We start from the raw sequence: 23,408 nt of genomic DNA, 5'->3' as shown, positions 1-23,408 counted from the left end.
GCAATTCAATAGTTTTTGTTGTAATTATTGGTTTACAATGTAGCCATCTTTTCTGATAGACTTTTAAACACAAATAGGGCAAGAAGTTTAATTGTTTTGTCATTATTTGTATTTCCTGTGCTTAGAATAGCATCCATAAAGGAGCCCTAGAAGTAATATTTGAATGAGTGAATATTTCACATTTAAAGTCCTCTATAACTGGATCAGATTCAGTGCAGTGATGAAATAGGCACAATTTTATCACAATGTAGTCAATATATTTAACAAAAATGATAAATGTCAATATTTAAATAAGTATGTGGATAGTAATCTGGTATTACATGATTTATTACTAGAAGATGCCTAAAGTGTGAGACAAAGTATAAATTGACTATTCTTTTACCAATTCTTATTAAATTTTGTAAAATTTCCTAACTAAAATTTCAAATCAATATTTGATTCTTGATATGGGGTGTTATTTTCACACTAATATTCAAGTATCTCTTTAATATGCTGGTCACATATTTGCTTTCGTTTTGTTGACATGAAAATTGTTTCATAGTTAAAGAAAATGGGCCTTGGTGAAATATGGTAACTATTACTTTTAGGTGTTATTAATAGAACACACTGGTGGTGTTCACCCTTCAATTTACAGGAGGTTTTATTCATTTTTTAGGTATTGAGCTGAATATATTATAGATTTAATCAATATCTTTAAAACTTATCTCTTATAATAAATGATAACATCCTGCAGGCTAGATATATGTTGACTTTTGATATGAAAGAAATTCTAGAAACAGCAGGGTTTTTCCTATTGTTTTGCCTTTCTTAGAAATCTGCATACAAATGATTAGTTACTTATATCCTTTCAAATAGTTTTTCTTCCAGAGTGAGAAAAATGTATTCAAGTACATTTTTAAGCTATTCAAATTTTATAGATTAGAAATTTCCTTGTGATAAATAAAAGATCCAAATATTTTGTAGGAAGATGATCAGAAAAGTTAACCTTTAGGATGAGGAAAATGGTTTAACTGGATTTGTCAATTAATATATAAAAACTTAATCATTGCACTTTAGTTTTGGAACTATACATGCTTTAATACATAGTATAATAACGGCATACATTGTTTTAATTGATTTTCTTTTAGATTGATTCTAAGAAGTTAATAAATATATAATCAACATCTTTTGACCCCAAGTTTTATTTGTTTCCCCCGTATGTGTCTATATGTCAGTGAAAACTATATAAAAATAAAAACTAAAATTTATATATATTTCTTTAAATCGAAACCTAATTCATTTAGGAATATAACAGATTTTTTTCAAAATATAATTATGAAATATCAAGCAATTAAATAAACTTTCTTGAAAATATAGCCAGAATCTGACCATGATTCACTACATCTGAAGCTTCTGTCTCGATGTGAATGTGTATCATTTCTCTGATGAATTATTACAATAGACTCTCTATTGATCTACCAAAGACCTTGATCTCTTGGACTCTACTGTCCACTATCAGCCAGGACAAAAAATAATCTTTAAAATGAACTAAGTCCTGCAAGATGTAGCCCTCTATAATTTTTTACTCTAAATTCCTACTATCTGCTGTTTCTTGCTCACTCATTTTTACTCATTGCTTTTCCTTCATTTCACTTAGCATGCTTCTGACTTAGTACTTTTGCTGTTCCCTTTGCCTGGGGTACTCTCCCCTATGAAATTGTGCTTCACCTGCTTGTACATTACCTCTATGGTCATGTCATCCCATATAAAATTGCATTCTCTGCCATTCGATAACTTCTTATCAATTTAAGCGTGCTTTCATTACTTTCCTTTGCATCAATACCATCTAATATCATACACACACATACACACATATTTGCTTATTATTAGTCTCTGTCCACATAATTTTACTTTCCAAAGGAGCAGGAAATATTTTCTTAATTGTTATATAGTCAGCACTTAGAACAGTGCCTGACATATAATAAGTACTAAATGCAATTTACTAGTGAATGCAGAAATAAACGAATGTAACATAGTCTTTAGATCTAGTTAATTAGGGCTGAATTGATTCAGTAACAGTGTAAGAACATGGCAGCAGCAGGGACAAGCCAAAATATGACAGTTGTTAAAATGTGAAATGTAGATGATATTTAATCAAGTCTTAAGTCTTTCCAATTAAATGATCAAAATAAGTAGGCATTCTTATCTATATAATAAAATGCAAATGTACATGTTCATAAAATATGTAGATAGAGATAAGAACATGGAAAAGAGAATTATATTTAATAAGCTCTATCACTGTTCTTTTACTATGATATGCAATGTAATTGTGGAGGATATGTTAGTGGAACACCTAAATGGATGATGTGTGTTAATTTTAGTGTGCAAACATTTGTATAAACAAGTATTCAAATACATGAGTAAATGGCAAATAAATAATTGACATGAGAAATATAAGTTGGTAACATATGGATTGACTAAATTTAGCATGACAAAATGAAAAAAACAAAATGTTAATGAAATAATATATATAAACGCTTTCTTTGTCTAAATTATTGAGGTTCTAAAATTGCAGGTAATTTGATCTGATTTGTATGTTTTATATCAGAAAACACAAATTCTAACATAAAAGTTGGAGGCAACCAGTGTTATTTATTCCATGAGTTAAGTCTAGGCTGGAGATATGAAAATCACCTGAGGAACTTAATAAAAATATATATTAACATCCTCTACTCCTACAGATTTTAATTAACAGGTCTGGAGAAGAGCCAATAGTTTAAAAAATTATCATAAATGTCCCAAAGGGATTTTTTAGAGAATTCTGCTATACAGGTTTGAGGACCAATAATACCTTTTAGAGATAATAAACCACTGCCAGTGGGCTAAATCCAACTCACAGAAATGATTTCTTTGGCTTATGGAATGTTTTCAAAGGTTTGAATCAATATACAAACATTCATGTTTATAGCTTCTATTGAAAAACAATCTGGCAACAAAAAATTTGCATTATTGAATAACAGCATGCACTATTATACTAAAGAACTGTTGGCAACTGCCTCCTTTATATATTTACTTCTTCATTTATTTATTTAAACTAATATTTATTGATAGCCTATTCTGCATTACATTCTTCTAGTAGCTGAGAAAATTAAAATAAACAATATAGAGAAAAACCCACAGCTACTGGAACTCAAAATCTAGTAAGAAAAACAAAATAAATGTTCTGTTTTTCACAATCGTCCCCACCAGTCACCATGATCTCCAGGACACTACCATAAAATGTATTGCTGTCATTTATCACCATACTTATATGCCTATGTTTTTATAAAGTCAAGAAATTTCTTTTTTCTGTTTTCATATTTGTAGAGGAGGGATAATTTCTATGAAAAATAAATAATAAAATGTTCAGTGCTTAACCCAAAATAATTGCATTTCTATTTTATGTTACAGATCAATATGAGTGCTCTTCCAAGTAGTGATTTGGGAATTCATCTTCCTCTTAGCTTCTGACTTTCAGATCCCCTGAGACTTGAAGATTGTCTGTGACCAGTTAGTGTAAAGGAACAAAAAAAGGTGTAGATGGTATAGCCCTTTCGTAATTCTGTGTAAGTGCTATTCCACGGTCTGGAAGAGAGGCAAACCATTTCTCCTCCCACTGTTCTAGTAAGAGCTAGTCTTGTGTTTCACCTCAATGCTAGGGGTGCTTGGGAATGAAGTCCCAGCCTGGGCAGCTCCTTCACCTCTGGGGGACTATGGCGTGGAAGAGGGAAAAAAGTAGTTTCTGGACAGACAGTTTGTCTTTGCCAAACTCTAAAGTTTGTAAAATGGAAGATGTACCTAGAGGGCTACGTAGGCCAAGAAAACAAGAGGGAACATGTTTTTTCTTTTTTTGGTCTTTTCTTTTGCTCAATGCAAATAAACAAGTTTTAGACGGAAAGCATATATATTCCATATGTCATTCGTGTTATATTCTTGGCACCCGTTGGCAACTGAGTATGACTTCTGATCTAGCCCAAACTTTAACTTTTGGAAGAAAGAAATTATCAGAGAAGGAAATAAAGATTTTCCTAAAGCCATAGAATGAGTTAACAGTAAAGCTAGAAAAAGATATGAAATAAGTCTAGCTGTAAGTTGAGTCTTACTTCTATTACACTTTTATTTCTATCTATCATTACAGGACTATGTAAAATATGTAGAAAACTGTGTGCAAATGTATGACCCTGCTATTATAGCCGTAGGGCTGAACATGTGACTCAAGTCTGCTAAATCGTAGTACATTTCCATAGCAAGAAAATTTGGAGCGTGAATTTGCACATGATATATAATGGTCCCATCAGAGATCTCCTTTGAGGCTATAGTGGAGTAACAGAAGGATTTCCCATCCATTTTAACTTCCTTTTCTTTTGATGATGTAAAGCATTTGATGTGATACTTCTACCTCATTTTATATAATGTTTGTGAGGTAAATCAATCTCTCCTGTCCAAATTAGTCAGGGACTAGTGATATCTTTTGTCTGAGATGTGCTTATTATCTAAAGCCATGAAGGTCGGACACTAGAAAAATAGCCCGAAAGAAACAGAACGGACCCGAGAGAGGTCATACTAATGTGGGTCAGGTTTCATTTCTGTGGTTAATGTGAAAACTTTGCACAAGTTTCCTGCAAGCTGGATGGTCATTCTTGGTGGTGATTGGGACTTAAATGGCCTTCCTATGATTGCCCACAATCTCAGCTCAAGAAGGCAATTTGCTGGGGATAGGGACTCCCAATGCTAGAGACTGTGGGGTGCACCACACAAAAGTGGGAAAAGGAGAGTAAGCGTGATACAAATCCCCCAAGTTAGAAGATAGGGCAGGACCTGGCACTAACAAGTACACCTTCACAAGTGAGTCAGGGGTCCAGTGCTAACCACGTGGAGGAAAATGACAGCCTGTATGGGTTAAAGAGAAAACCAGCAAAACCCAGCAGGAGAACAGCAAGAGCACCACATGTATAGGATTCTGTTCACAGAAGAGAATTTAAGACAAACCAAGCAAAGAGCAGAGAGCTAATTATAATGGAAATACTAGAAAGAAGGATGTTTTCTCTATCCCTCCTTTCTGCTCCAGTACTAGAGAAGACACTTATGGTCTGGAGACCACAGAATGCCCGACATCTTCCTTCAGGCTCTGAAGCTTCAAGTTCAACAACAGGTCAAGTTTTAGTGGCACTTAGGGAGGTTTAGACTTTAAGTTTCTCATTTCAAAATAAATGGGACAGGATTTTACTCAGTGATAAACTATTTTTGTAGGAAGTAGATTTAGTGTCAAACTGATCTATCCACCTCTACACTATTGCTTTTATTTTAGAGCCAGACTATTTTTTTTTCTCAGATGATATATCATTTTTTTTCTACAGTCCTAGTTGCGTTTGAATATGTTGACATATTTTATGGAAAATATAACACATCGACATTCTACGCCCTAGCACCTCCTACTTGTTTGACCACCTCTTCTGGGACATTTCTAATTGAGACCTGTTGGGAAACTACTGACTCACTACCTTTACAGAACAACAAGCTTGTGGGGAAGGCGGTGAGGAGGCACAACATGAGGAGGTGGGCTGTGTTCAACAAAAGCATGTCACTGGTGTTTCTGATATCTGGATAGTATTATTTAGTCTGGCTTATCTTTCTGACCTTTTATACAGCTTATGGTGATTTTCTTTTAGGGGGTACATTGTTTTTGATTCCAGTTAAGTTTCTCTTGGGGTCACGTATCAATTAATGGGATCTGCATATATCTGAGACCTAATTTTAACAAAGGGGCAGAGGCTGATAAGTTGTGGATCAAACTCATTTCTCTTTATTTTGGGCAAATTGGACTAATTTTTTATCCACCATTTATGTATGGGCATGTGACTGGGTTCTGGACTGTGGAATGTGGATGGGAATGACACATGATACAGGTTTGGGGCATAAAAAGCCTCCCATGAATTTCTCTCCTTTTTAAATTTCCTGTTTGCTGACCAGGTTGGCATACAGCAGAGGAGAGGAGGAAAGTCAAAGAGCGTCAACTACAAAATAAAGGAGAATGAGTTGCTACATCACTTACAGAAGGCTGCCTACCAAACACCCACAACAAGGAAAAATCCTTAATATGTCAAGCCATGGAAGTTTAAGCAGTTCTTCTACCCTTATCAGAGATGGTTTATGTTTTTCCTGGGCCCCATAGGAATCAAAGTATTTTCTGGGCATTTGATTTTAATGGTTAGGCACAGTTAATGGCACTTGAATTATTTCCGAATTTATGACCTGTAGATCAGTTTTTTTATGAGCCCACTGAACACCACAAGGGGGCAGAATTGCCTAAGCCCATCAATCAGCCAAAGAAAGTCTATAATTATGACCCATTCCATGTATAGGTTTTTCACTGGTGATCTGAACTCTCGTTTCTTGGCTTCAGATCTGTAGCAGACTGGTGTAAATGTTTTGAGGTAGACATGTATTCATTGCTGTCTAAGTTCTGCTATTTGCTACCCAAAACTTAGGAACAAAATAGATTCAGGTAGAAAGTGTACCTTATTACTTAGAGTGCGTATCTCTATTTCTCATTTTGTAGATCTGCATATGATTCTGGTATATAATTATGTAGATATAGAGAAAGCATATTTTTTGCATAAGAACACACACATACACATAAAATATTTATATGCTGTATATTTTTTTACACAATGACTGTATAAAAAAGCACAGTTTAAAAATTTAAACTTCCCTCAACTTCTGAATACATTATTTTCAAGGCAATTTTAAATTACATATGTTCACACATGTATGCATATTAAAGGTTTAGAGGGTCTATGGCTTCCTCCTATCTTTGATAGGGGACTTCAACAAATGTGCTGATTGGAATTATTGTTTGTATGAAGCTGCCATTCAGTGTGGTTGTACCTGCACAAACACCTAAGCCAAGTCACCAGTGATTTGAATTGCAGATCACTGACTAGAATTGCAGCACTCCAATATCATGTGGTACAAGTTCTGACACACCTAGACCTAGTTCTGAATTAAGAATTTTGTTTGAGTAGGTTGTGGCAATCATAAAACTGGTGGTTATGGAGACGTGAATGCAGAAATCAAGAGAAGGAAAGAAGAGAGGAGAGAGGAGGGGGAAAAGGAGAAAGGGAGAGAGAAGAAAGGGGAGGGGGGGTTGGAACAAAGAAAAAGGAGGAGGTAGAGGAGGAAAAGAAGCCAATAGCAGTAGTAGTGCAGGAGGAGAAGCAGAAGGAGAAGGAAAAAAGGAAGGAGAAATTTTCACACAAAAGATAGAACACATGATTTTCTCAGCAGTGCTTAGATATAGCATAAGTGAAGCACACTAGAAAGTAAAATCAGAATATTAATAAATGTTTTCTTTTTCAACTTCCTTTTAAGCATCCTTTCCCTTATTAAGAGATTTTGCTTCTTAAGGATTTGCATTGTTAATGTAAGAATGAAAAGAGAAAGGAATATCAATGTTCCATTTTTACCTTTCAAAATAATTCCCTCTGGTCTATTTCCAAGATAATAATTTAACAGAACTATTGTTTACAAAAATTTTTTTAAAAGTTTAAGAAAGTATAGACAAAGCCCAAAAGAAGTTGGGCAAGACTGGGAAGATGGGTATGGGAAAAGATGTGTGTGTGCGTACAAAATATATATATTTCACTATATAATAAATAGAACTTTAATTCATAGTTCTCACATTTTTGTAAAATAACAAGTGTTAACATATATTTTTAGAGACTTACTATTAAAAGAGCATTGAAAATTTTTTCAAATAAAATTGGAAGAATTTAGAATACTTTATCTTTCATTTTTTGTCAAAATGATTTGCAAACATTAAGACACAATTGCTTTAAAATTGCCTGAAATTATTATTTTTTTCTTGTTATGACATTTCTGGTGTGGAGATACTAACTCCAGCCCTCTTCCATTTTTGTTCATACGCTTCTCACAGTCAATCAGACATCAACGGTACAAGGAAGTCTTGAATGGAATTCTACAGTAAGGACAGCCTTCATTCAGTTTGTCAGCACTGAATAGCATGGATACTGTGAGTGTACTTCAATCCTGAATCAAATTGTCCTCCATGAAAGCAATCTTGAAAATTTTTCCATTATTTTCTCTTTGTTTCAGGCAATTAATAGAACTAAGTTACCGTTACACATATTTTCTATGTCTTTTCTAGCTTTTGAAAAGAAAAAAATAATTGTGAAAGAATTGGAAATGGCAAGAAATTATCACATTATTTGATGCTGCAGCTTTCATGGTCACTGAACTATTTTATAAGTTGATACATTCTGGCAAACTGATAATAATGTAAATAATTCTCTTTTAGAGGAATGAAAATAAATTTTGTCTAGTGTAGGTGTAATTCATTCTTGCCCTCTTTTGTGAAAGATACCAGTTTTGCATGTTTAAATTCATTTCAGCATTTTTAATTGCCTATATATGCATATTCAGATTATTTTTTGAATGAGTTTATGATACTTTTCTAGTTCCCTCGTTATCAAATTAATTAAATAAAATATTTGCCATGTGTTCACATTTCATATTTATACAAGGGTCATAATTTTTCCCTTTGTAAACATTACCTTTTTACTATTTCTCAAGATCTAGAAAATACTATCACTATCAAGGTTGGAGATGGGGGGCTGGTCTTAGGAGGGCAAAGATTATGTTAAAGTCTTTGAAGTGTCTTATCTGTTGATCCAGTATTTGGTATTTTTTTATTGGCTTAGATTCCAGTGTGCATTAAAGTAACCTCTTACTACCTGCTCTTTCACAACTAATGAAATATGTATATGAATTCCAGGTGGGTAATCTATACCTTTACCTTTTCTTCCTGTAGCATAAATCTGCCGTTTTATTAAATTAAAATTAAAGGCATAACGTATTATTTTGAAATTCTCTTCTTAGTGAAAATGTAAATCAGTAAGAATGCAGTAAAAGAAATATATTTTTGGTTTTCTCAATCTATAGTTGAATATCTTTTTCTACTCTTTAGAATATATCTATTGTTATAAGTAACAATCTTAGAGATTATTAAGAATTATTAAGAATTAATTGTTTTTCTAATATAAAGTTGAGAAATAATAAGTAAATACTATATAATTTTATTTTGGAAATATTTCTGCAAAAGCTTATGGATAAATTAATGTGATTATTACTGGAAAATTCTTGTCATTTTTTATGTCACTGGCTTAGTTTTTAAAAATTCAAAGATGTAGTTTCAAATTAATTATTATTTTTATTTGATGATATTAAAAATGTTCTAGTCAGATCTAAATACTTCAAAAACAAATTTTTTTCTAACAAATGCTAAAAACTTTGCTTTTAGGAGGAAACAAAATTTGAGTAATGAGTGATATTAACATGGCTTATAATATCAGTTTATCCACAAAAAAGAAAGGAGAATTGAGTGTAGAAGTGTTTCAAGTAAGAATTACTAAAGACAGAAATAACAAAATCATTGGACGTTGAGGACAGAATTTAAAAATATTTTTGGGGTACAATCGATAATATTACGGCCAATTCAATGGATGAAAAATGTGTAATTTTGAGGTTATTGTAAAAGTTTCCTCTGAGAACAAATGCTGTGGTTGCCCATGGGAAAAAGGGTCTCTAAGACTGCATAGAAAGGAGAAAGGCCCAGGTGTTCAGAATCCTGACTAATTCCAACCCTCAGCTAATTAATTCATTTAAAGGAAAAGAACGGACACTGGTAGGACCAGCAGAATTGCCAAACTGAGCTCAGCTCTGACTGCAGGTTCATGAGCAATAAAATGTTTCTTGACTAGAGTCATTCAATTTTGGGATGACTTGTTATTGAACAATATATCACTAAACCAAAATCCAAGTGGAAAATCTCTTGAAAATAAGATATTCTGCTAAGACAGAGTTGAGATCAGAGACCCAGACATGGGAGACAACAGGATTTAAAGAAGAGCTGATGACATTTTAGGAGATAAAATGACCCAGGGAAAATTTCAGAATAAAAGATAAATTCTAATGTTATACATCCCCAACTTTTAGGATATAAGTAAACATGGAAGATTCACCAAAATAGATTGAGAACTGTCAATAATTTAGAGTCATGAAATCCAAGATGAAAATAGTGTTGACTGTGTAATAGTGAATAATAATAAATACTGAAAAAGGTCAAGCAATTTGTTTGCAGGTCTGCTGACGTTGCACTGGAGTCATCAGTGCCTTCCATGGTAGCAATTTCAATCAAGTTTTATGAGCAGCATGTGTGCTATGGCAGGTTGAGAAGGAAATGGAGAAGTAAAGTGGAGGTAAATTGTGTGTGTGTGTGTGTGTGTGTGTGTGTATGTGTTTTGGATAGGGGGTTGATAATATTTTAGGTTATTAAAGAAATAGAAGATTAATATCTTTAATAACATTAAAGATGAAGAAAAATAAATAGAAATTTCAGGAAAGAGAAAGGGATATACCAAAATGAATAATTGATTAACCATGGTCATATAGTTGTTTTTCTTTCTTGGAGAATAGGAAAGGAGGAAGCATATTTTTTTCCTGAGAGAGAAAAGAAGACTTTAAAAGTGATAACTATATACACATGCTACTTTAAAAGAAATATGAAAAATACTCGTTTGCTAGTAGATATATAGTTATGTACTTCATAACGTCCTGTAGATCAGAAATCTGGTATAGATTTCTAAAGCTCAAACTTAAAGTGCTAGCACCCTGCATTTCTTTCTGGAGGCTCTAAGGGAAAATCCATTTTCTTGATTTTTTTTCCAGCTTCTAAAAGCCTCCCACATTCCTTGGTTCTTGGCCCCCTTTCTCTGTATTCAAAGCCAGCAACTGAAAACTGATTCTTTCTTACGTTACATTTCTCTGATCTGTCTTCTGTTGTCACATCTTGCTCTGTGACACAGCTGGGTAGGGTTCTTAGTTTTTATAGACTTAGGATTAGATTGGGTTCATTAGTAGTCCAGGTTAATTTCTCCATCTCAAGATCTTCAATTTTAATCACATCTGCTAAGAATTTTTTGCCAGATGAGGTAACAATTTCACAAATCTTGGGATTTAGACATGCATATCTTTGTGGAGACAATACCCTGGTTGTCATATAGACTCGCTTGCTGATGGGTTGGCTACGTGGTAAATTGTGGTATGTCTTTAGCCAATACGGTATAAAAATAAGTGTCTGTGTAACACTAGGAAAGTTCCTTAACAGGAAAACAGACTCTGAGGTTTCATGTACCCTTTCTGCTTGATTCTGCACATCCTGCTTTCTGAAACATGACCAACAAAGCTAAATAAATCTCTGAGAGCAGGTACACAAATGCTGCCAAAGAGAAAGCTAGAAGTCAGTAGGTAGTCTCCAGGCTGCCTACATGTGAACTTCCTTCATGAAAAAGAAAAATAACTCAATTTATTTAAGTTATCATTTTATTAGATTTCTCTTAACAGCTTTTGGGTAAATTCCTAACCAGTATGCTTCATCAAAGTCAAGCTGAGTTGGTCATTATAAAAGTGAAAGATCTATGTTGGTTGTAGTATGGGTTGTATTTTAATGACTGAATTAGATTATCCATTCAGCAGTCTTATTCACTGGAAGCACACAGTCTTTCACTAGTTGAATTGACAAACTATACAAACCTGGACACGTTAAGTTATCTAAAAAGACAATGTAGAGTTGATGTTCTATTAACAGCTTAACTGTAATTAAGCTAACAGTCAAACATCAATATAAATGTAAGTATTATAAGAAAATAGATTTTGCTGCTAGAATAGTGTGGTAATAAATTTAATTAGAATTGTAATTGCTTTTTGAATCAGCAAATCTTAGCTGCCATAAAGAAATATTAGCATTTTAAATTTGTCACATATATACTCAATTTTATCTTATTTTAAAAAATATTACATTCCAGTGTAAAATAGCCAACAAATTGTATAATGTTGGAAAATATTGATAATACTAAAAGAGATAAAATATTTTTGAGAGTTTAAACTAAAGGCTGACAATATTTCTTTTAGGTTAATAAAAGCATCAAATCCCTTCATTCCATTTTTGCCTCATGATCTTTCTAGATTACAATGGTCTAAAGTGTGAAACTTATGTTTTACTGTGGATTGTTTCAGATTTTAAAAAAGAAGCAAAGTTACACAGTCATTGGTCAAACAAAATTGTTTTCTAATAGTATTAGAGGAATTAATATTATTGAATAAACAAATCATGTAGTGCTTGAGCTTATTTTTCACAATTTTGGAGGAAGATGTTTTTGCTTACCTTAGGTATGGTATCGTGTCTTATTATTATGTCCTCTGTGAACCCTTTCTCTTAAGTGCAGCACTGTGTCAGTTCTATTCCTCATAGTATGTTTTGCTACATTGCACACACAATGGATATCATCTATCCTGGTGATATTGGTCTGGTAATATACTCATTTTGTTATGCATTAGTGAATAGGTAGTTCAGTTTTGTAGCGTTGTTTGTTCATCTATTTTTGTTAATCTCTTTTATAACTGAAATTTATAAGTATTAAACAAAATTGTATATGCTATATTCATATCATATAACACACTAATCAAATTTTGTTTAAAAAGTGTCCAATTCTGTATTCTTTATTTTTTAAAGATACCAAATTTGAGAGAAAATAACTAAATTTGTTTCAAAAGGATGTTACCACAGTATACTGAATGATGGATCTCACTTAAAAATATGTATGCATCCCAGTATCTGCAACCTATGAGTATTACTTTATTTGAAAAAAAGGGATTGGGAACAAAAAGAGAAGAGGAAAAAACACAGAGAAACAAAGGACAGAGCACTATGTAGATGGAGGTAGAGATCTCAATGATGCACCCGCAAGCCAAGAAATGTCAAGGATTATCAGCAGCCAACAGAAGTTAGGACAAAGACATGGAACAGATTCTTCCTCAGAGCTTGTAGAGAGGGCACATTCCTGCTAACATCTTGATTTTGGAAACTGGACTTCCAGAACAATGAGGAAATGGGTTTTGGTTATTTTTAAGCCACTTACTTTGTGGTAATTTGTTATAGAATCTACAGGAAACTAATACAATTATGATTTGCCAATCATTTTTTCTTACCTACTATTGTTTAGTTCATCACTCCTTCAAATCACTTTGCTGAAACTAATATTTGGTTTCTTTGACTAACTAAAAATTGTTTATAAAGAAGATTGTTTTAAATTCAGATGCAAAGTGGCAGATTTAATGTAAACCTTATATTCAATCCCCTTTGACCTCCTACTTTAATAAAAATAAAGTGTTTCATATATTTCTACCCACAAAGACCACGAGAATGGTGAGAAATGAGAGCAAACACATTTTGGAAATTGTAAACCACAAGAAAAACAGGTATTATTGATTTAGCAGACAAGCTACAATTGAATCCTAATCCAAGTATTGGAACACTGAGAAGCAACTGGAAACTCACAGCTGGATGAACCACCAAAACAGAATATTGGTAGAAAGTCTGTTTACAAATCTGTTAGAATTCCCCTCTCCCATCCCCCCAATCCTCTTCTTTTCTCTGGAAAGTGAGGTAACTTTCCCTTCCCTCAAATTCATGCTTAGACATCAGTAGAAGACAAGACAATTTATTCTCTGAAGGAGGAAAAACAGAAGTTGTCTTTATTAGAGCTACCTAAGCCTTGTACAAGGAAGAGTTATGATAGTAAAATGGAGAAGCTGAGAGGAAATCTATTTGCTAAATACTGAGACTTCCAGGGTTCTTAGTGCTCCTCGCCCACAGCAAGCTGAATAATATTCTCTAGAGAGAGTCCAAAAGGTTTATCTCGGGGGATTTGAGACAAAAAATAAAGATCCAAAGATACTGACATTAGTGCTGCCCCAGCAGAATAGCCCAATCAATCTACCTCACATTGAAACCCATAGTCAATTAACCAATACCTTCCATACTCAGGGCTTCCACTCAGGGTCCAGTATTCCCTACTTTAGTTTGAGATCACTATTCAGCCATGAAAAGGAATGACATAATATCTTGTGCAGCAACTTGGATGAAACTGGGGTCCATTATCCTAAGTGAAATATCTCAGAAATGGAAAAGCAAACACCACATATTCTCACTAATGAGTGGGAGCTGAATGATGGGTACTCACAGGCAAAAAGAGATATAAAGGACATTGAAAACTAAGAACGGGAAATTATAGGTGGGAGATGAGGGACAAAAAAATCACCTATTGGGTACAATGAACACTGTCTAGGTGACAGACACACTGAAAGCCCTGTTTTAAGCATTATACAGCATATCCATGTGCCCAAAATATTTGTACCACCTTAATGTTTTGAAACTTAAAAAATTAAAAATTAAAATGAACTACAGATATCTGAAGTAAAGACATTCAATACAGAACCAGACTGAATTTAAGGAACTTTGCTCTTCATACCAACAAAAAGAACCATTTACATTCTATTCAATAATTTTAAAAAAATCAACAATATGTAATCATAACAATATTTGAAATTTATCTTATTAACTCAATTAAATTGATAACATGTCTTTTTTTCCATAAACAAAACTATACAAGATTAGGAATATATATCCTTAGAATCATTAATATCCTAAGAAGAATAAAAGAAAGATATTACAGTATTGAAAAACATTATAAAATTAATAAGGAAACAAACATATAATAGGAAAACAATTTCAGTAATTCAACATTGTTAGCAAAAATAAGAATCACAATCTCATTGAAAAATACAGTTAAGAAAATCTCCCTTAAATCACACATATACATACACACAGAATGGAAAATCGGAAGCAAAATATTAAAAATAGAAAAATTAGAGATTTAGGCTTAGACTCTATCATCAAAATACCAAGAAGTCCAGAAAGAAAGAACAGAAAAAGAGAGAAAAGAAAATCATTGAAGACATAATTCAATATATATCACAAAATTGGGAAATGCAGATTTCTAGACTGAAAGCATTCAGTGGAGTATCTAGAGCAATGAATAAAAGTAGATCTACACCAAGGCATATCATCAACAGTTTTCAGAATTTGGGGACTAACTTTTATAATTGTCCATGTATTTATCTTTATTGAGATCTTTATTTATTCATATGACTTCAAGTTACTGTCTAATGCCCTTTCATTTTAACCAGCAAAACTCCCTTTAAGATTTCTTAAAGGGTAGGTCAGGTAGCAAGAAACTTACAAAGCTTTTGTTTACCTGGAAATGTGCTAATTTTTCCCTCACTTTTGAAGGATAACTTTTACACATACAGGATTCTTGGTTGAAAGTTTCTTTCTTTTAGCACTGTGTATGACAACCTACTGTCTTCTGGCCAACCAAAGTTTCTGATGAAAAACACGATCATAATCTTATTGAGAATCCTTTGTATGTGATAAGTTACATATTTCATGCTGCTTTCAATTTTCTACCTTCAGATCTGGCTTTCAAAAACTTGATTAAAATGTATGTTTCTGTGGATCCCTTTGAGTTTATCCTTCTCAAACTGTGTTTGTTAAGCTTTTTGGGTGTTTGTGTTTTTGTCTTTCATCAAGCTTGAGAAATTTTCGTTTATTATATCTTCAAATAATCTCTTTATTCCTTGCTTTCTCTTCTGAAATTCTCACAATGCATGAGTTGGTCTGCCTGATGGAGTTCCCAGGTACATAACTTAATTTCAGTCTTTGTTTCTATTCCTCAAACTTGATCATTTCAGTTTTCATATGTTCAACTTAGCCAGTACTTTCTTCTGCCTGCCCAGTTATGCCTTTGAATCCCATTAGCTACTTCTGTATTTTAATTATTGTCATTTTCAGCTCCAGAATTTCTTTTTGGTTTCTTTTTAGGCTTTCTATCTCTTTTCTATACTTCCATTTCATTCATACATAACTTTCTTGACATTTTCTGTGTCTTTCTTTAGTTCTCTGAGCATGTTTAAGACCATTGTTTTAAAATCTTTGATCTTTCTCAGAGACAGTTTATGTTGTTATTATTTTCCTTTTGGATGCTCCATAATTCCCTATTTCTTTGTATGCCTTGTGATTTTTTTTTTTTTTTTTTTACTGAAAACTACACATTTTAATCTAATAATATGGTAACTATCAAAATCATATGCTCTCCCTTCTCTGGCGTTTTCTTTTTTGTTGTTGTTTTTGTTTTGGTTTCTATTGTTACAGGCTGTCTCTGTGCCAACAATCAATCTAAGGTGTAAATTTAAAGTTGACTTAGGTTTCTTCTGATCCTGTAACTTTTTCTGTGTATGCACAATGACTTTCTAATTTCTAATTCCAAATGCAGTTATTTTTGAATGACTTGGTTTTTAATGGTTGGTTCCCAAATGAAGAAAAGGTATAACATGAAGTGGGGGGAGGGAGGACACTGGCCTTTTAACTCCCCCGAATATTGCTTTAGCCACAGGGCAAAGGGCTTACAATCGGGGCAGAGGAAGGGTGTATATGTGCAATAATGCCTGCCTGCCTCTGTGTCTGAATCTCCATAATCAGAAGCAGCACTCAGTGATGAAAACATAAATCTCTGATATTTGGAGGACAGAACTTTTATTGTCCATGAAGACTCCTGCTGGTGGCATGCAAGCCTCTCTAGGAACACATGTATGGCTGCTTGCCGCCAGGATATGGGGCAGAGGATGAATGATTAGCCACTGCTGTACTGAGGTAAAATTGACCAAAATTAACTGTAATTTATTGCCAAATCTTTCTCCTGTAAATTGCAAGCTTTCCATAGACTCCAGAGGTCCAAAATAGTTGCATCAGGAAGATTCTGCCAGTGCAATTGTTATTTAGGTGAGGAGACAGATCTTTGGCATTTTCTGCTCTGCTATCTTCCCAGAATCCTCTTGCTCAAGATACTATACTATTTTTAAAAATTATTTGAAAGACCTGTTTGATAAAAGATAGAGACAACATATTGCCTTGAATTAGAAAACATAAGTTAAAAGCAGAAAAATACAATAATAAAAACAGTGCAAATGATTTATTTTGACTGAAATTAAATTTCATAAATATATATATAGACTGCATATATTATAAGGTAGAATCCTACGAATTTATCATTTAGAATCACCTGGACAAGTCATGTTTAAAACATTTTAATAACAATAGCTTTTACATAGGAAAGTCAAGAATTGATTTTACACTTCATATGAAAGTTTTCAATATTAAACATAAGTGTGTTTTTGTTTGTATCTGTATTTTTGTTATGATGAATGTTTAATTTTAAATACCTGGTAGATTATAAGTGGTGCAGCAAAAAGTTTAATATCTTTGAATTAGTGTTTAAATTATAAATGATTTTAAGCATGATTCTTATACTGTTTCATAAAGGAAACAAAAGTATCAATATTACACACACCCATACTCTGAACATAATCCCACTTTAGTCTGGGTAACTGTCTATTTAATTTGAAAAATAACTGATGGATTGTTTACATGCCATAGATAAGAAATAGAGGTACATGGGAGCCAGCTGTTCTCAAACACTACTGTTTCCCCTCTCTCAGACAGTCAGCCCAAACAGGTAACTTGAAGAAAATAATAGTACATATGTAACATTTAACTACAAATAGCATCAAATTATTAAATATTGAACCAGTTTTTCTTCTTTTCTTCATTCTACTGACATTTCCCTAGTAGTAGCAAATGTAAAATAGGATTACCATATATCAGACCAGAAAAAATAAAATGAAGTTTTGCATTGAATTTAAAAAAGGCAGCTGGTAGCGGGGAGAGGGGATGGGTATATTCACACCTAAGGGGTGAAGTCCACAGTCTGAGGAATAGACACACTTGCAGCTCTGACTCGGGCAAGGCAAAGGCAATATATGTAACCTAAACATTTGAACCTGCATAATATTCTGAAATTAAAAATAAAATAAAAACTAAAAAAAAGCGTTTGATAAAAATAAGTTTGTCTTACTGTTCATAATATGATGTGAAATTCTTAATGCATATTTCATTTGATCTGAACATTAGCTATTACATATAATGCATTTCATTCTCTAATATCAAATTAAAATGGGATTTCTTAATTCATTCTAGCATGCATAATACTGAGGAAAAGGTTATGTTAACAGCTTTCTGGTACCTTCTGCTATTAAAATAACGCTGTTAGCTCCGTAAGTTGTGACACTAAATAGCTGAAATCCATGGGAAAGACAACCTTCTAAAATGATCCTTTTGAGAATCTAGAGAAAGCAGGCATTCATGTCCACTCTTCAAGTGTTTATTTTCTTTAAAGAAAAACAATAACTAATTTAAAAATTAAATTTTAAAAATTATGTTTCTTTTTTCTTTTTTTTTAAATTATGTTTCTGATTTACATTTTCTCAAGTGGTCTATGTCATAGATTTTATACAAAGCGAACATTTTCATTTTACATTCTTCTCAAGTGAATTTTATTTCTGCTGACATTTTGTATTCAGACTTCTGAAAGGACATGAAGGATCATTTTGTGCATTACCACTGTCCCAAAGCAGTATCAAGCCTAGTATTTCTTTCTTTCTTTTTTTTTTTTGAGACAAAGTCTCGCTCTGTTGCCAGGGCTAGAGTGAGTGCTGTGGCGTCAGCCTAGCTCACAGCAACCTCAAACTCCTGGGCTCAAGCGATCCTCCTGCCTCAGCCTCCCGAGTAGCTGGGACTACAGGCATGTGCCACCATGCCTGGATTTTTTCTATATATATTTTTAGTTGGCCAGATAATTTGTATTTTTTTTTTTTTTTTTTTTTTTAGTAGAGACAGGGTCTCGCTCCTGCTCAGGCTGGTCTCTAACTCCTGACCTTGAGCGATCCACCCGCCTTGGCCTCCCAGAGTGCTAGGATTACAGGCGTGAGCCACTATGCCCTGCCAAGCCTTGTATTTTTTTTTTTTTAACATACACATATTTGCGGGGGGGGGAGGTATTCATTTGCTACTATAACAAAATAACACAAATTGGGTGCCTTAAACAACTGAAGTATATTGTGTCACAGTTCTGGAGGCTAGAAATTTGAAATCAAGTCTTAGCAAGGTTAATTCCTTTATGAGAGCATTGAAGGAAGGGCATGTTTTAAGCTTCTTTTCTTGGTTTGTGGATGGCCATCTCCACCCTGTATCTTTTCACCTGGTGAACTCTGCGTGTGTGTGTGTGTGTGTGTGTGTGTGTGTGTGTGTGTGTGTGTGTTTCTAAAATCTCTCCTGTTCCTGAGGCCACCAATCATTGGATTAAGGTCCATCCTAATAATTTCATCTTAACTTGATTATCTCTGTAAAGGTCATATTTCCAAATAAAGTCACCTTCTGGGGCACTGAAATTAGGACTTCAAAATATGAATTCGGGATGAGAGGATATAATTCACTTTATATACAAGTAAAGTAATTAAGTTATTATTGAAAATTTTTAAAGACATTTTTGTCTTAACTCACAAACTATTATCTTCTTTTCATTAAAGATTTTAATTTTCTTGATTTCTATGGCTATCTTCCTATGAGTCTATATAATAAAAAGAAATGTATCAAATCTTATAATCTTGGAAAATTCTAAATGATAAAACCTTTAAAGAATATTGCTTCCAAAGCGTACTACTAATAAAAGAATTCTGACATGCAAGAACTTTAGAAACTGCCACAAGTGGAGTAAAATTCAGTTTTGGAAATATATTTTTTAAAATAAAACTTCACATTACATTTTTAATATTAACAAAGTACTTTGTTTTGCCAGTTAGGCTGTGGTATTTTAAAGAATGAGAGAATGTTAATACCTGCCTTTTAAAGCTAAAATTTTGCAGCTTGTGCCTTCTACATCTCTTATATTTAAGATAATATTGGAGTTGACAAATCTGTTTTTACTCATCTGAGTAGAGCCAGTTCACACGTAGGAAAAACTAATATGATTTCTCAAGCTAGTGTGTAGTAAGAGCAAAAGACTAAGGAGGCTTCAGGAAAGAAGAGACACAGACTATTGATTACAATGTTGAACAAACTTCCCTGTCTGAGGCTCTGCAACAAGTTGAAAAAATATTCTGTAAATAACGAATAATGTCTACTGTTTAATACATCAATGAAACCTTCCTTGGCAGAGTTACTTAGTCCTTCCCTCTGTGTTCCAAAAGTCTTTGTACTTATTGTTACAATATATTACTACATAGTATTTTAATTTTTCTTTTATACATCTGTGTTTCTATTGTGAACTTTTACAAGGTGAAAAATATTATCTCCAGTGCCTGTGCCCCAGAGTTTCATATATACAAAATATTTTTGAAATGCGTTCAGGCATTCATGAACTTCAAGTACTATAAGCCTGGAAAAATACCTAATTTTGATATTGATACACATGAGAAACAATCCATGCATTGTAAATGAAAACAGATCTCCATTTTCATTGAAATTTAAATTTATAAAAATGTCATTTAAAATATTTATTGATTCCTTGCTTCAGAAATGAATTATTTGGAGAAAGTTAACCCATACTTAAAAGAATCAACTGTCTACAAATGAAATGCAAATGTGCCCATTGGATTAATTAAACACCGAGACTTATCCCTAAAGGACATGAAAACAAGAGAAAATAAGTATAAATCAAGGATTAGGAAATATCACAGATCAGTTAAGAGGCAACTATTAACATATAAACAAATGTAACATTTGTTGTGTTTAATCAGAACTCAGTTACTAACTAAATCCTGTCACATATAATTTTTTTTTAATCCTTAACAATGCTGTTGATTACTAACAGGGACTTCATGCAGGAAAAAAAGGCTTAGAAAATGCAATTAGTACAGGAATCAGACTGGCTATTAGCAAATAATGAAGGAAAAAAAAACCTTACTGTTTCTCTCAACAACCCCAATTCCACCCACACATAATAAAACATACAATAATGGGCTGATATATTCTTAGATACATGATAGCATTTTTATTAAAAGAGAACAAAATACTTTTCTGTAGAAAAGTGTCATTTTAGGGCCAGGTGAGGTGGCTCATGCCTGTAATCCTAGCACTCTGGGAGGCTGAGGTGGGAGGATTGCTTAATGTCAGAAGTCTGAGACCAGCCTGAGCAAGAGTGAGACCCCGTCTCTATTAAAAATAGAAAAATTAGCAGGGTGTGGGGTGCATTACTGTAGTTCCAGCTACTCGGGAGGCTGAGGCAGGAGGATCGCTTGAGCCCAGGAGTTTGAGGTTGCTGTGAGCTAGACTGACAGCAGGGCACTCTTGCCTGGGCCAGCAAAGCAAGATTATGTCTCAAAAAAATAGAAACAGAAAAGTGTCATTTTAAAAACAATATTGATCAATTTCAAAAGAACAGTAAAATCCCTTAGTTCTCTGGAACATTTCGGAATGTCAAGTATGTTTAAAGCACTATTTTAGACACTCCATTAATACACAATGTGTTTAAGACAAAATGCCTGACCACAAGTCACTTATTGTCTAGTAGCTAATAGAGACAAGTAAAGAAGTGATTTCACACAGAAACATAAGTTTTAAAATAGCTTTAAGCAGCGGTCCCCAACCCTTTTGGCACCAGGAAACAGTTTCAGGGAAGACAATTTTTCCACAGACAGGGGAGGAGGTGGGGAGGGGGCTGCCGGAGCTCGGTGGCCCTGTCCCTAACAGGCTGGCTATTGGTCCACAGCTAGGGGTTGGGGACCGCAGATTTTAAGGAATTATAAGACAAAACAACATGGTAAAGAGTAAAAACAGAAAATTCCACAAAGAATTCTTTGAGGTTTCAGCGATACCCAAGAGTTGACAAGAGTATTCTAGGCAGATTTTAAGCATGAGTAAAAAAAAAAAAAAAAGGCTTGAAAGTGAAACAGAACGCAGTACTTCTAGAACAGTTCATAATTTCTGGTATGGCCAGGAGGGCGAATGCAGAAGCCTGGCCCATGGAGGGGCAGGACAAAGAAAGAATCTGGGTGATATTATAGACATTCTTCTTGGTTATGTGTAGGAGTTTGGGCTTTGTCATTTAAGATATGAGGGCCTACTGGAAGATTTTAGCATATTGTGATCTTTCAGGTTTTAAAGCCATCATTCTGTCTCCTGTTTGAAGAATGAATAAGAAAGGGACAATGGCAAGAAAGTTAACAGCTTAGTTCTTGTCATTTCAGTCTACAGATGATGCTGGCCTGAGCTAAGGCAGTTGCAGTGAGTGTGGCCGAAGGGGAAGGCAAGAAGACAAGAAGGAAATTGCTCTTTCTACATATGATAATTTAGTAGATTGCATCACATTTGGACCCATGGAATTTTAATTTTGGGGGATGACTAACTGACAATATGGAGAGATTAATGCCATTGAAAGCAGATTTTTATCACTTACATTTCCTGAAAGGAGGGGCTGTGCTGCGCCACGCAGGGCCACATGGTAAAAGCATCAGGGTTTGGCTGTGGTAGAAACAGGAATGAGGAGAAAGTCTAGGCCAGAAGCTTTATTGAGTTTCCCATGGGCAAGGCAGGGCAGGGCAAACTAAACAGTTTAGGAGTGGCTAGTTTAAATAATTCCCAAGGGGCTTTGGGCTGTATAGGGGTGGTCTCTAGTTGTCTGATACCTGGTCCTAGGATGATTTAGAGCAGGGGGAATATCAGTGTGGCGTGTGAGGGTTAAATAAGGAGGCAGGTGGGGCTATTCACTCAGTATTGGTTGGTTTATATATGAAAGGCACACTTATAGACAAGTCTTTATTATCTTTAGGAATTAATTAGCCCAGGGAGGGTCTGTCCTTTCTTGGGTTTTTAAGGTCCCTAAATGGCAGAACATCTAGGACACAGAAAAGAAAATGTAGTTGTTATAAGTGGCCCTGTGATGAAAGGATGCTAAATAGACAGACAGTGGTACCGCTTACTGAGCTCTCAGTCATGGAATGAAGACTGAAGACTGGTGTGTTCATGAAAGGTAGTAAAGAGAGAAGATACAAAGGTTTGAAGTAGTATAAGTGCATTAAGGATATATATACAATAGACAGATATCCAAGTCTGAAAATCAGAACAGAAATATGGACTTTAGAGATGTATTTTAGAGATATCAGTCAGAGTTATTAGGTTGTTATCAGGAAGTTATCAGTGAGAATATATGGTGGTATATTGGCAAGATATCAACCACAGGTTATTCACAGAATGAGAAGGAAGCCTAGGGCAGAATCCTGTGAATGCCTTATAATTAAATATGATTCTTGATGCAGCAGAGGACTAGATAAGTCAAGAGGAATGTGAACTCATTATTTGGCTTTTTTAGGCCCTTTGCAATTTTAATATATTTATATTCAGCACTCTCAGATCTGTGAATAGTCAAAGTATATGCTTATATTTGTTAAACTATAATAATAGAAAGGTTTTTGTTTTGTTTGTGTTTTGACAGGCAAAACTCTCTTACTAAGAGTAGATTTCTGACAACATTCAGGGAAATCATTGAGGGAATTTAGCATAACAAAAATGCTATAATATATAT

The sequence above is a fragment of the Lemur catta genome, unplaced genomic scaffold (assembly GCF_020740605.2).
Source record: "Lemur catta isolate mLemCat1 unplaced genomic scaffold, mLemCat1.pri scaffold_66_ctg1, whole genome shotgun sequence".
Classification (NCBI taxonomy): Eukaryota; Metazoa; Chordata; class Mammalia; order Primates; family Lemuridae; genus Lemur; species Lemur catta.
The sequence above is the reverse complement of the archived record's forward strand: the minus strand, read 5'-3'. Positions refer to the sequence as shown.